Genomic DNA, 16126 nt, shown 5'->3' on the forward strand with positions numbered 1-16126 from the left:
AACATAGTTCTAGGTACAAAATGAAAATAAGTTTTGTACCTGTTTCCGGAAAGTCTAGTATCTGTTACTATTCTTTTCTCGTAACTGTTACGAAAATTTAATGCTCGTGCAACAATAAATTGACGTTAAAGCCTTGTTTGACTAAAAAAGTGGAGTAAACCTCACAAACTGATTTTCTTTGCAATTACCAAAACAGGATCGGCGATAGCGGAAAATGTTTAGGCGTACCTCGTTTTTCGTAATCCCAACAATATTCGAACAGTATTTTTAACGAAACCTGTTTTAACTAAATTTTTCTAGTTACTGTAACAAATGAAATTTTTCTCAGTGCAAGTGTACGTTGCTTCATATTCCACAAGAGTTTCGTTATTCTTTCACCTGGACGAGATCTGAGCGTCATATTATGCCGAACTGAAAACACACCGCGAGTTTTGGGCTCTTGGTATCTCGTTGATCCATGTGCGGACATTTTCCGTTTCAGTAACGAGTGAGAATTTTTGAAACAACTGCACGGCACGGTTTGACTTCGAGTCCAGTTTCCATTTTATTTAAATAATGACATATTTGTTTCTCCAGACCTTGGAAGGTCGGCCTTAGTCGGGCATTTTTAACGAATGGTACTGAAACTTCTTATTTTGCCGATGTATAGTTTCTAGTTGATCCAACGTGACAAAATCTATCGACATGATTCGAAAAGGTCGTGAGACGTTTCTCAAACCCGAACCGATAATTTTGTATTTTTTTATTGTGTTTTGTAGGGCGAAAACTAGTGCCTCGGACATTGTTACAGTGAACAGAAAAATTGGCCATATTTAAAACAGTTTAGTGCGGGGAATTCCGAGGAATAATATCGGGCAAAGTAGGTTATACGAATGCGAGTTAATGTATTTTTCTCCTCGCATATTTTTCCACCAGGTTAAAATACGGGGAATTGTATTAATGGGAACAATGGGATCCCTCGGCTTACTCAACAGTGGAATTGGGCAGTCAAAATTCTACCGGAAAATGGAATGAATCTCAGGAACGTAAAGTTTCACCCTGTTATATATACCTACCGACCTCCGCACTCGTTTCCCCATCCCTTAAAGAGAGTTATTGTTCAGGACTGCTGCAAACCTAAAAACGCCGAAAAATTTACGGAATTTGACTGAAAATGTAGGATCTCGAGAAAGGTATTGAAATCATCTCTAACGGCACTCCACGACTACTTTAAAAGTTGCAAATACGATGTGAAAAGCATTTCACACAATTCCTTCGCGATATGTCTGTGAAAAAATTTGACGAATCATCGTACATTCGTAAAATTACACGCGACTAATTTTCGCATACAACTTTTATCCGCGTCGTGTCTGTATATGGATATAAAACACTGTCAAGATTGTCGGAAAAAAATTCAATCCTTGACCTGTCAAATATGCAGAAAAAGTCAAGAGATTTAAGATCAGAATTCAGCAACAAGAAGAAAAGTGGTGTAATGAACTAGAAAATGAAAATTTTTTTTTGATCGAAATTATCTGCGTGAATGGAATAGAGTCGAAAGAAAATAGGTGAAAATTTGCGAGGTCCGCAAACATAACCGGATAAAGAAAATCCCCCGACATTGAAATCTGAGGTGTGAAATTTTCCGAGCTCGTCATTCGTCGTCGGCTGAGCTCTGCGCTTAGGCTTATAATCAGACGGCCCTACGTGGTGAAGGCTAAGAGCCGAGGAAGGGCGGAGGCATTAACTTGATTATCATTATCGGGTATCAGAAGACCGGATAGCAGCTCATCACGAATCGCCGTCACGCCACGAAGTTTGCCCTTCTACATATATTGACGCGTATCACGAGTATTTGGGCATTTCGTTCTCTCATGTCTGGAAATAAGGCGGATCTGTGGATTTCAATCTTGCAATCAGTTTCCCACGTTCTTGTGACGGCGGATTCGTTCTCACACACTACGATTCTAATAAAGAGGATTTATTGAATTAAAGTAGCGAATAAGAGTGAACTGATAAAAAAAAAACGTGTGAATTTTGGAAATTTACAACTCGTCAACTGATGTTCGATTCAGTTGGGATTTGTTTCATTCAAAATTGTCTAAATTGAAATTCATTTGCGTATCTTTTTCTATTGGACTCAGGTGACAGAAAGCATTGATATTGATATAACTCAGCTGTTTTGGTTTCTGGCATGTTTTACTGTACACACGATATCTCAAAAACTGCCCGACTGATTTACTTCGAATTTGTAGACAGCATATTTCAATAGTTGCCACTGTCTCAATTAATTTTTTAAAGCATTTTTCCTTTTTTTTCTGCCTATTGAATATAAACTTTTTCTTATTGTGAGAAGGGAAGAATCTGTTGATCTCGCCGACACGTTTTTGCGATAATCTCGCAAATGGCCGGGTGAAAAATCTGAACCTGATAGGAAATGGCAGCCAAATAAAAAAGTTTTAGTAGAAAAAATAGAATCGTTTATATAGAAAAAGTAATAGAGGGAAACAAGTGTAGTTTTTTCGGTTAAATATTGAAAATCGATTCATTTTTGGTGGAACCAAAAGTTCAGATTAAACGGGACATGGCAATTTTTCATGCCCATCATTTGATATAAAAATCTTGTAAGTTTAAATTTTCTTCATCTAGCTGTTTCCGAAATCATCGCGGGACTTTGTCAAGCACACCGACAGATCTACATTTTTCTAAGAACCTATTTTTCGGATTCGAAAACACAAAGATTCGTTGAAATCAGAATAAGTAATTTTCGACCGAAACGAATACCAAATCTTCAAATTAAAAAACGTCATGTACCAATATTGAATGAACAAATCCCGAGTATTCGAATAAATTTATAATGTATGAGTGTAACTCCCAAAGCTCCTTTTCGAACGTTTGTCATTGAAAAATATCAGATCAAAGGCAATGAGACTAAACTATTTAAGAATGCCGTGTTTAAATTTGAAATAAATCGGTTAAACTGTTTTTGAGATTGCGATCTCTTTTCTTAACTACCGTCCCGTATACATCACCTCAATTTTTTGGAGTGCTGCAACTCAGCATGGTTTTGCCTTTTGAAAATAGCTTATCAACGTGAATATTTCCAACACTACATGAAAATTATGCGTAATGAATTCGAGAAGTTCAAAGATTCGAACGCTGATTATTCAAAGTTTTCCGTCATTCCAATTTTTGCATTATACCGAGTTTAGAACAGGTTATTTTTACAATGTCTCGTAACTTTCATTATCCCTTTACGAATTCAGTCATACCAGTTTGGCTTCTGTCGTAAAGAGCTGGCCTCTAAATCACACTGTGTGCAAAATGTAATTGCACAGTGTAAATATGAATGCACAAGTGGATGGAAGAAACGAACGAACCGAATCCTGAATTCTAAGGATTGAAGTCGAGCAGAGTCAGAGTAGAATTTGTTTTGAACTTGGCTTATTATAAGCGGATGTAGATAACACGGAAAGTTGGAACTCCTTGAATGATTTAGTTTTACACGTTCCACATATTCGACTTTTTCTTCAACTAATTGACCTAAAATGTCACGGATTGATGACTGGAATAAAATTCTAACTGCCAAGATTTTCAAGTTTCGTGGCAAAAAGGCGTTATATAAAAGGTACATATTTCTCTCTCACCGTTCGCTTTAAAAACAACCAAAATATTCGAAATAATTGCGATTGAACATTTCAAAATCTGATGGCAAAATTCGTATGTTGGATAAATAAGATCTTTTTCATTAACGAATCATTTTGATAGAAGGTCCTGACTACTTTTTTTCGGTTTTTTTTTCTTCCTTTTAAATTCCATAAAAAATTATCCCATTAAACGTCTATAAGGTGAATCAACGTTAGCCAATTTATATGATGAATTGAAAACTCAGCTCTAAACAAAAAATTGTAAGACAACGGGAGAGGTTCTGACCAGAATTTGGTTAGCTCTTTTCTAAACCAGGACTAAAGGATCATATCTTCCAGTAAAATATACAACCTGAAACATAATCAATAATTCGTTCTCAGGCCGATTAAAAAAAGAAAAAAGAAACAATCTTTAATACGAACGATTTTATGCCATTTAAATATAAATATATGATTTTTATTCAAGTTATAGGACTTTCAAAATTACACCTACAATCAAGTACAACCCCCATGTTTAGATACACCACATATTTGATTTTAACAATTCTGAACACATTTTCGTATCGTTACTCTAAGTACACACGTTACAGAAGAAAATAAAATTACGCGCTGCAGGAAATGAGGTGGTGCACAGTTTTGCCAAACCTTCTTCAATACACGTTACGTATTGTTTATTAACTGCGTTCGCATTAAAATGGATTGCGAGCAGCCTGCCACTGATACAAATACCTGCCGATAAGCTGGTCCCTCGAATATTATTTTCACTCGTATTATTTCTGCGCGCATAGAGTTCGCGATAAAAGATAACAACACCACGTACGTATCCAGAAATTAAGTACACGTGCATGCACGTAATAGGTGGGTAGGTACAATATCCAAGCACGATATTAGACGGGAAAACACGAATGGTGCGATATTTTTGTTGTTTTTACTTTTTTTTTTTATAATTCTTTTTAATTTTTTTATCGTCATTTTCTTTCCGGCAGCGGCTCCACCGAATCAAAAACGAACAGCCGGAGATGAGGGAATTAACGTTGAAAACGCCGTCCAAATGTTCGTATATTCGCGCATTATACTCCCCGGGAAATAAACAGACGTGGCTTGCCAAAATCCGGATTCTGTACGAGTTGGCTGCTGCTGTTTCACCGCAAAGGTTTTAGTTAAACATGACCTTCGGGATCCATGTTGCCACTTTTGTTTCATCGAACAAAAAGTCTCGATAAGACATTGTTGAACAGTCGGATTCAAGCTACATTCACGTTGAATGGAGGTGAGCTTAACATTAGAGCAAAAATATTATCCGTAATGAAGTAAATTTTTAACCGGATATTTTGAATGGCAGTGTTGGCAATTATTGTAACAATTTTAGATAGATCCCAATGTTTTATCAACCTTTTTACGCCACGTGTGTACGTATAATGCAGTTTGTTCAATTTTTAATAAACTATAGCTCATTTTGAACGGCGATGAATTATTCTATGCAAATATTCTGGTACTGATTTCATATTATATTCAGATACTCGGTTGAATTAATCCTTACACTGCACACCGCGGTGTCAAATCTGATTTGATCCGAGATAAATAATGAAATATCGTAAAAATAGTTAATTCATTCTTTTTCCGAAAATTCACCCACTAAAATAAACACCTTTTTTCATCGCACAGTACGTCCATATTTTTGCTACAAAAATATTGAAAATTGAGCGAGTTATGATTTTTCAAGTAGAATGATCCATTTTTCGTTCTCTAGTTTCATAAATTGTTTTTTTTTTTTTTGTTTTTTTTTCAAATTCAAAATTTCTTTCGCTAAAGATAACTAATTCGCCTTGAAATATAATAGTTAAATAGTGCCCCGAAATTCCTAAAGTTTTCTGAATCTATATCCCCGTTTCTACGCAATGATTTTTGATTTGGGGTCTCCAGTGACTCCGATGTGACACCAGGGTTGAAAACCATGGTATATAATCGAAATGTAATAAATAAAAAACAACGCAATTACGCTTGACTGAACAAACCGTTATTAATAGAATAAATTCATTTGATGCAAGCTACGAAGAATGCATATTCTACGAACGAAACAAGCTATTATATTCCTAAAAACAACTCTACCTAATCCCTCTAAAGTTTTTGATATTCAGGGGTTCATCACTTGAAATTATTGCTTTAAAAATTTATTCAGTTTTCGGAGGACTCCTTTCGATCGAACACCATACGATTACACATCATTGACAACCTCTGAAAGCTATGGTTTATAATATTTTGACCCGACAGTAGGTCCAATAAATCCACCCTATACAATCGCTAGCCAGTGAATCTTCATCGATAGATAAAAAGCGTTGAAATAAGGTTACTTCGTCGATTCCGACCATATGAAAACTGAATTCTTCTACTCAACTGAAGTTCAATGCAAACGGGATACTAAAGGATCTCTCCCGCGTACACGGTCCGACTAACAAGCGTCAAATGCCAATTACTCGCGACAGAAAGAAGCGGGCGCGAATAACAGCGTTGAAACACGCAAAGCAGAAGGTGGCGAGAGGTTCACGGGTTCCCGGATTAAACAGAAACCCAACTGAATCGCAATAGATCTTATATATATATAACCGCAAATGGCGGCGGTTGAAATTTTCGTTATTAGCCAAGGATTAAGGAGAAACCCCCCTCAAACCCGCTCGGTTTCCCGATTCACGTTTCTTGAATTATTGTCCACATTTCCATAACCCCCCCCCCCGCCGCCCTTCATCCCTCCAAAAACTCCCCTCGGCCTTTCCCTCGTCCGCAAAACGAGTGTATAAATTCTTCCCCGGTTATCCGCGCAATTAGGCATATAATAAATTAGAGACTGGAGTAGAAAGTACAGCTGGGTATGTATATATATACATTGTGTGTGTGTATATACATATTTGTGCCTCGTACATAACGAGCGATGGAGCTTGCCGTCTCACTTCTGCAGGTTTGTTCACTGTTTTTAATTTTAATTTTTTCAATTTACGTTTTTTGTGCACAGAGCCTTTCGCGCCCGTAAACTTCGCCCCCTTCGGTAATAAATTACCCTTCCGCGAAGCGAACGGTAGGTAGAATATATATACCTGTAGATGGGTGTATATTACACCTCGCGCAATTGAGTCTACTCGCAGTGATTAAAAAACGACGGGTCAATGGGAAGGCAACAAGGAATGTAGGTATGTATTACCTCGCCCACCTTGCGATTACCGCGAATTCGAGGAAACTCAAAACACAGCATCATGCTTTATGCCTGTTTCTGCGGATCGCCCGGCTAATTAACAGGATGTGCTGACGCCGCTGGAGACGCTTTCTTCGGGGCTGCTTACTACAACTATGCTCCAGGAACACCGTCAAACTTGCGGGGGCTAATTGTGAATTCAGATGGGGAATGGTCATAAAAGTCAAACGGTATGAGTAACGGTCTCTGTCAGCAAGTTTTGGCAAAGTCTCATTTTGTAATGAAGAGAATATTCGCGACAACGCGGCACGAAAATAAATTTTCATTCCGATATTTTACTTAGCAAGTTTAATCGACGGTGAAACTAAAGGGATGCAGAACCAAAAAGCTTTGCTCGTTTAGAGAAGACACTGTCGCATCGGGGTTTATTAAACATGTTGAAAAGAGCCGTGGTCATTTTTGAATCGGAAATAATCAAGCTGTTTAGAAAGTTCCGTCCGACTTCAAACTGCGAAAAATAACGCTTTCCACATTTGATAATTCTGTTCTTCTGTACAGCACTTCCTGCGCTTCTCCGGGATCTAGAAATGCAAAGCAGGACCATTTATGCTGGCCTGCGTCTAAGCAATCACAATTTTCCGAGCGACGAGCTGCAGAGGGAGGTGAAAGGTAAAGCATGCTTCTCTCTCTCTTTCTCTCTCTCTTCTTTCTTCTCTCTGTTTCTGTCTCTGCGGGCGAGGAAAATTGAAAAGTTGGCAAGTGTGCTGGGAATCGAACGTACTTTGGGATTTCGAGGAATTTCCAACTTGCCAAATCCGAGTACAATAACATCGCGTGTACCTATACAGCACAGCATAGAAACTTTCAAGACCCTCAAGCCCCAGGATCGATGGATTTGCACGTACAACTATTCCCCTCGTCTCCAGAAACTCATCGCGACTCGCGGAAACCGGCACTGAAAAATTCTCAGCTGGCAGCGCGACGCTGCTTTTACACTAATTCATTCTTTTCCCAACCCGATTTCTTGAGAATCCATTAAAGTATACAGTAAAGAATATTTCTCACTTGGGACCTTGACGCCCATCTCGAAGCGTACAGTTCACCGTTTTGATTGATCAAGAACGCGTAAATAGTTATAAATCGCATCAACATTCAGGCACACCTTACAGGAATCAATTAAGTTCACGTGAGCTCTGAAAATTTTTAATGGTTTTTTATCGATACATCTGGAAATCTTCTGTACATGATTATTGGCTGTTTTTGTCTTCGCCATCTGCAACAGCTCACCAATATGCAAGCCATCATTGTAGAAATTTCGTGCAAATGACTGAAGGGATTGTATGAATTTGGGTGTTGGTTCCTTTGACAGTGGATAGACCAACACGGACCTTCCGTTATTCAACCACTCCGTTAAAGTGACCCCTATCCTTGATGACCTTGATTTCGAGGTACATATAAGAGGGAGTCCGGTATAATCCGAGAACCATGGGCAAATCGATATGAATATAGCATGTATACAGATGTGTCTTGGAGCGTGGTATCGATGGGAAGGACGGCATCGGTCGACTCACGATGTCCGTAAATCAAGGGTTGCCGATATCGTAATTAACGACCTGATTCGATTACCAACGGAGGCGATAGTCTGTCCGTTACCGGCGCGGACCGCTACGAGGACGGGACGCGAGACAATACTGGGCGATAACGCCCTGCTGGGTCACCCTCCCCTTCCCTCTCCTCCCGACTCCACCCCTAACCTATCCTATCCTCTCCTCTTCTCTCTGAAGCATTTGCGAAGCATTGCGAACTGCCGCCACTTCACCTTTGTCCTCGATCCTCAGACCCTCGTTTGCTTAATTTCCTTTTGGGAATGTTCACCACGGCGAACATGACTGTCCTGCAGACAGCCCTTCGAGGGCTTCGCGCGCCTCGGGCACTCCCATTTTTACCGCTCAATTAAATGCCTTATAACGTGGCGCAATGTGTCTCAGCTCTCATGAAAGCAGATGATGGACCCTAACTCACCCCAAAAGTCCCTCTGATAATTAGAGGATTAATTGAATAACGCGACATTCTTCCACTGAGCTTGTACAGTAAGACACGATATCCAACAGATGGAAACGACAGGCTGAATGGTGATATAAATTTATTTAGAATTCTTCTTTAGATGTTGAGTTAATAATTCCTTAAGGTTGCCGGAAATGCGATCGATTACTCTTCCAAGGTTCATAGCCACGCTGTCCACTAGGTTTGAAGCCAATCTCACGCGCCAAATCAGGTCACAAACAATAATGACAACAGACGCAGCATCCAGGTGTATGAATTCTTTATCCAGAGACGCTATTCGGGTCTTTGAAAGACCCAGCAAGCTCGTAAGCTCGACTGTTTTGAGTCGTGAGAGTGAGAGAATGGACCAGTCAAGATGTCACAAGCACGGAAGGGAGCAGCAGTCAAGTTTAACGTAGATTACAAGGATTCAAGAGCGATTGTACGACATACAGAGTGACACCTCGGTCTGAGACTCGCTTCCAACCTGTCTCCCAGTTTCAACCACGCACGCCTGTCAAAAGTCAGTAGGGTCGGTAACAAGTTCGTTCCTCCTCTTCCACTAAAAACCATAATCGGTAGGGTAGATGCAAGGTTCATGTAACCACCCAAAACGCTGTATCGGTTAATCAAATTTTTTTCATAGTTGGCACGCTTCGTTGTTGAATTATCGGTGTTCATGTGGATCGAAGTACCTCTGTATCATTTGTTACCGGAACCCAAGCAGTAACCTCACGCATTACACGTAACGAATATTGCCAAAACTGGTACCAAGGTAACCAAACCCGATATATCTTCCACTCTGCGCATTATCAAATTGGAAAAACCACCTTACCTTGGACTGACTAATGGACCCGCAGCTACCATCCGCTTCGTCCAAGAAGGTTCTGAAAATCGGACTGTTCGAATGGGACATCTTTCTTTTCACTTGCCCCACGCTTGGACCGATAAAAGACTACACCGTGTGGTTACCGATCACTGTATCATCACGTCACGATAATCTTTGAATGGCCACACAGTGAATGACTTGCATTTCTATTTGGTAATGAATCATTTTTAAAGTAGGTCAACTACGCGCACGACGGTACTTCACGGAGTATCGTGAATGGTCTGAGGGTTTCATCCGCGAAATTCCACGACTTCAACACTCCGACATGTCCGAGAAGTTCGGCGGACATCGGTACAGGAGAACAATCGACCGGGTGAACTTTTTTCCATACAGCAACTGCTGTGGCTGCGGAATCGGGGCGTCGAGCACCTGGGGGAACACGGAGTTGCAGGTTCACGGTTCGCTGGTTGGAACAACTTCGGAAACTTGGGTAAAGCCGGATCTAGTTAGAGAGACGGGACTCGGGGTGCTGCCTACGCAGCTATACTGGACGGTAGGTCGGCGATAACCGGCGCTTTGGAAGGTCGACACGAGTCCCTTTCGTACGCTTCTGGGATGTAGTACTGAATTTTGCAAACACGTCTGCAGCACCACCGCGCAGTCTGACGTTTACAAGCCGATATCAGAAGGGTACGGACACTCGTCAAATCGGCCAAACTGCATCGATCAACTGCTCCTTGCCACTGGTAGTATGACCGGCTGATCAAACAAGTCATTCGTGATCAGAAGCAAAAATGTCGGACATAAACATAGGGTGAGTTCGTCGCTGAACGGATTACAGGCGACGATTGTTTATGCGCGATTTTTTGTTTCGCAGATATGTATTTGACTTATCCATACGATGATATTGTGAACTTGTCATTTGTGTTTTTTGTGAACATGATGCTCGCAAGTCTCAAGATACTTTGCTGGAATCGTATACCAACGTTCCTTTACTGACATTTACGGATTGGATTCTTGAAGTTTGTTATGTTCCTGGAACTAAAATATTCAAATATTCGATGTTTGGTTACTTGAACAAATAGTAGAGCATCGAAAATTTGAGCGTTGAGCGTTCGACGATTTCATTCGGTCAACACCTTTATACGAGTTGGATTTGACGAATGAGAAAACGAGAGTTCGGTGCTGTCGCAGAGATGTATTGACTTGTTGAAAAATTTGATTTCTCAGAGTAACAAAAAAATATCAGCAACGTAATCATTCGATTGGCTCACGCTTTCTCAACCTCGTTCCTGTTCATCTAGCACCAGAAATTGACGATTCTTGTTCAAAAAAAAAATCAAAAAAACGAACTACTTGATTAGTTACCATTCTTTGCTAAAATGACTTGAAATCAGTTTTTATGAGAGTAAAAATTTTCAAAACATATTAAACGTCACCGATTAGTTTTTAAAACTCTGTGTGTTTTTCTTGCTATTTCAAATATAGATTAATAATTAAATTGAAATTAAAAATCGATAACATTTCAAATCGCTTTTACAATTTCGTTTCCCATACATTTAATTGTCAATTTCGTACATTTTGATTCAATTCAATTTACACTAACTTAATTTAATTTAAACTAATTGACGGCCACTTGTAAAAATGAACTTGTAGGATCCCAACTTGTAGAAACGAACCTTTCGGAACGGATCGGAAGAAACGAACTTGTAAAATCGTTAATTGTAGAAACGAACTTGTAGAAACGGTCCTCTCCCAAACGAAATTCCAATATTTAGCTAACAGGCGAAAAAAATTCAACACGGTGTCAAAATTGCGAATTAAAGCATTTATCTGACTCTGAATCTTCATTCGCGTCTCCGATTGTTTTCAACGGTGTAATCAATCTGATTCCGTTAAAACCAGTCCGCTCAACGTTTGTATCTTCAAGAAATTTGTCAAATTTGATCCACATCAGGAACAAAAAATCTGTGACACCAAAAGTCTGCTAAATTCACATTGCTCTACGTTCTTACCTACCAATATCGTCATCTCACACCATCGATTTTATACCCACGTGTAATTATTATTCATCGAATAAAATACCTCACACGCTACACACTCGTACATCATCAAAAAAAAAAACTCGCGCTTCACAAAATCTGTGATTAAAGCGATGTTCAACGCATCGCAGGGGTGAATATCGATAATCCGGAAAATACGGACATACCAAACGAACGAAGAAACCAAAAAAAAAAAAAAACAAATTTGGAAAACAAACTTGAGCTAATACATAGCCACAAAACGAAGGGGAATGAGGAAGGGATGGACTCGCCAGGTGTTTTTAACGTCACGTAAGTCCTGAAATTCTGGTCCTCGCGTCCTCGTCATGATCCGGCTCGGTGACATCGGGGTAATTATTTACCAAGGACAATACGCGCGGGGCACGAAATGATAAAGCAAGGGACAAGAAGGCGCCGCGAGACGCACGATTAAGATTAGAATAATGCGCGGAGCGAGGACGAGGCATGACGGCCGCCTTCACCCCCCTTTTGCGGAGGAATAATTTATCCCGGTCGCCATTTTGCGGCGGGGGTGGCTTACACACCCAGCTACGAGGAATCTCATATCCGTCTGAGACGGCTGATAACGACCAGCGCGGGTCCCGCGGCCGTCGACCGCGACGCCTGTGCGAAATATTATGGCCTCGTCCTGCCATTTCCGCATTCTGATTGGAAATTGTCACCGCAGCCCGTCTATATATGCGATCCACACAACCCCGTCCCTTCGCTTCATTGCCCGATGAACGGATATTAGCCTTATTTATCATCATTCGTCAATTGCGGGGGACTCGAAGCTCCTCGATTACGCGTTCCTGTAACGTACGGTTCAGCGATTATCGCCGTTTTTTTAAAGGAATTCATTTTCCTTTTGCTTCTTGTTTTTTATTTATTTTTTTTTTTTTTTGAGGTTTTTTTAATTCGGATCTCAGCTTGATTAAGGAGGGAGCCTGCTTTAGAGGCTTCAAAAAATCGGTTTTTTCGAGGATTTTTTTGGGAAGGAAAGAAATATCCGATTAAAACGAAACTCTCAGGGTTTATTGTTATGTATTTCAACAGTCTTCTCGAATTTTTTCATTAGGATACATGTCATATTATGCCTGGTACAAGCATTTCACCGAGGCGTCTCGAGTATGCATTTGTCGTGCGGCGGGAAAGGTGCAGGTCACAATTTCCATCTGAAACAAAGAAACCAAAAAAATTTTTACTTCTCAATAGTATAGCTTCTAGTTAAACCAAGAAAATTCCACAAAAAGTGAAAAATTCAACAATTTTTCGCAAATTAAAAAAAAAATTCATTTTTCCTGGGAAAAGAATTCACTTTAGATTGTTTAAAAAGTGGGTTAATCTTAACTTTCTTAAGGTATTTTAGGTTCAACTGGAAGAGAATTTCATCCCGAGTACAATGCAATTTGTCTCGTTTCGATAGGACGTTTAGTTTTTTCCCTATCTTTCCCGCCAATTAGGAAAGAGCGTAAAAATGAAAAACGGAGAAATCGTGCGTCAAAGTTTTCGTACATAAAAAATCGTAATTTTCTTGAACTTACCGCATTAATATGCTAATCAGCGATTCCTGGTCCATAGAGTTGCCCTTCACACTCTTCAAAAAACTGGTTGAAAACTTCAAAAAACCGCTCGTATACCTGCTCGACGCTTGCTCACTATTTCTTCTGTAACTCCGAAAATATTTCGAATTTGTGTCTGTAATTTTAGGGACACATTCTTGGATAGTTTGGGAAGACATTTATGCAAAAAGAAAAACTCGATTTTTTGAAGCCTCTAAAGCAGGCTCCCCCCTTAACGACGCAGTCTGTATCGTTTGACAGTCGAGCATTTGCTGATATGCCTTGTTGTATAATTATACAAACAAGAGGTTTATGGACTAGGTAAGATTTTGCACCAACTGTGCCAACGATTATCGCTAAATCCCAGCAGATGGTTAATCATTTTTAACTAGATGTAAAATCGTGTGTAAGAACAATGGTTCTTGTTATAACTTTCTTACACATCTTTTAATTATGCAACGGTCAAACTCAATACGGAGTGTATTTTTTTTTTTTTTCAACGTTAACACGATTATTATATGTATATTTATACGTCAAGGTTGATTTTTCCAGCCTACACTTAATTCTGGCTTCTTTTTGTTTTCACTTCATTTTCCACAATGTTAATATTATACGAATTCTGTGAAGGCTCTGATATAAAAATTATGCTACAATAAGTGGATGATGGAAAATTTGAAAGCAAATAAAGACTAAATTCCAAAGCAGTTAACTCGAAAGCTTTGACTAAACCCTGATCCCAATTCATCAATTGTCGGCTAGTTTAATTGCATAACCCGTTCATCGAGAGTTGCAATTAGTAGACAATCTGTCAGATGAATCTATTGTTTAGAATTTTCTTTCAGTATCATTTCTTTCACACACACAGATAAATAAATTTCAATTAATTGAATTGGCAGTTGATTTTCGATTACACAAAGGGTTTGATTGATACAAATTGATTTAAAATCTAGCGAACATTTTGTAATTTCATTGTAAATTTACGAATTGAAGTTAACAGAAATTTCTAGACGCGCATAGTCGGCATTCCTCAAATACTCTACACATCATAAAAAAAACTTCGGAAATTTTTGACGAAAATTTACTTTTAAGTATAAAACATTCCAGGAATACGTCACTTGAAGATTTTCCCGAATATTTCAGCCCAAAAGATTCAGTTGAGCCATTTTTTGTGTACCTATTTCAAATTGAATACTTGAAATCAAACGTTTCATAAATATTTCAGTCCACCTCTGAAACATTTAGTCCTTCGAGTCAAGATGAAACTCGTAAATGCAAACGATAACAAATATTATGAAGAGAATCATAATTTACCAGCACATAAACAGTGCGCTTAGTTTTTGAGTAGTTGAAAAACGTTGATGTTATATTTAAAAATTAAATGTATTAATTGAAATTAATAAATAATTGTATAAATGTATAGATATTTTGAAATTATGTGTTTCGTCTGATAGGCAGGACTACAAAGGAGTTGAAATATCAAGAGATTTGAGGGGAGGTTCAAGGAAGAGATAAAAAATTCAATAACCGTAAGACCTGGCGTTAAGCTCTCAGGTATTATAATATTAAGATGTTTGACGCACGTACCCTCGTCACTTTCGCTACACGAGTAAGCGCGGCGCTTTTCACCACTCGTTTACTACTTCTTTCGCAAGATTCTTTTCGTCTTTCCACCTGTAATTTTCGTTGAAGAATTACATTCCTTCGGCTTTTTTCACTCCGCGTACGTCAAGCTTTGAAAAATACGTTTCCCTCTGAAACGGACGTTCGACTGTATTACTTGAAATTTCGCACTCAAACTTGGCAAATTTTGAGAGCGTGATATTTCTATAATTAGAGGGAACGTAATCCGCACCCTAAACGAATAACTTTCCCCGACGCACACTTACCACATTTTATATTTCTTTCGAGGGTGCTACAAGAACGTCAGGCGACGCTCAAGAGCTTCGAGCATCGAGCTTTCTTACTGCGGAGGGTGAAAGTAAGAGATGTGGGGTTGCGTATAGGCGGAGGAGGAATAATTAAACGCAGTAATGTCTGCGCATTAGAGGAGATGACGACGTCATCAGCCCAACTGCCGTGCCCCCAGAATTTGCTCTCTGAGCCATCAGCTTTCCCTCATACTGGTCCGCGCTCGGGAATAGAACCATTTTTAACTTAGCAAAAACGACCGGCGATACTTTAATCAGGCAGCGAATACGGCAGAATGTTTTTAATTAGGAAAATTTTTCACACTATTTTTATTTCAGTTTTTAAATTTTTATTCTTGAACAAATTCTAGAATCTAGTTTTTTGGCTTAGGCAATTGAATTCGGTAAACATATTTGCGCTTTACTTGAACGATAAAAGCCAGGCACCTGTTTTGACTTGAGCTAAAAATTTTATATGTTAGCAAAATTTTTTGTTCGGTGAAAGCCAAAGTTTATACCTTATACCGGAAGCAGAAAAATATGTATTTCACAAATCTGAAACTGTTCAATTAGAATGTATGGGGTAACATTCTGAAATGAATGATTTCTTTTTTTTCTATCAGACCAAAATAGAAGAATAAATTATTGGTCAAACTCGTGTAGGATAGATTTCTTTCAATAGTAACCAAAAATGATTATGTCCGTTGTTCCTTTTTCCGAATTAATAAAAATGGAGGAAAATCAGCAGATTAAAATCCAGCCGAATGTGACGTAACCTATACTAATTGGGATATCTACAATCTACCAAAAAATTATTAAAATTCAATTGTTTATTATAATATCCACTATTATCTGTATTGACGGAAAAAAAAAAAAGAAACTACGGCTTGACTATTTTGTGTTACTCTGCTTTATACGCATATAAAAATTAAT

The 16126-nt window shown here is 38.9% G+C and overlaps 1 long non-coding RNA gene across 1 annotated transcript in view; it reads left to right on the top strand.

Annotated features, from left to right (window-relative positions):
- The window catches only part of LOC138190554 (uncharacterized), a 58038-nt gene extending 53026 nt beyond the window's left edge, over positions 1–5012 (top strand). Inside the window, exon 3 of the long non-coding RNA XR_011176587.1 lies at positions 4613–5012. This is a non-coding gene — a long non-coding RNA (uncharacterized lncRNA). The remainder of the gene's footprint in view (positions 1–4612) is intronic.
- The last annotated feature ends 11114 nt before the right edge of the window (positions 5013–16126 follow it).

Source organism: Neodiprion pinetum, chromosome 3, assembly GCF_021155775.2.
Source record: "Neodiprion pinetum isolate iyNeoPine1 chromosome 3, iyNeoPine1.2, whole genome shotgun sequence".
Lineage (NCBI taxonomy): Eukaryota > Metazoa > Arthropoda > Insecta > Hymenoptera > Diprionidae > Neodiprion > Neodiprion pinetum.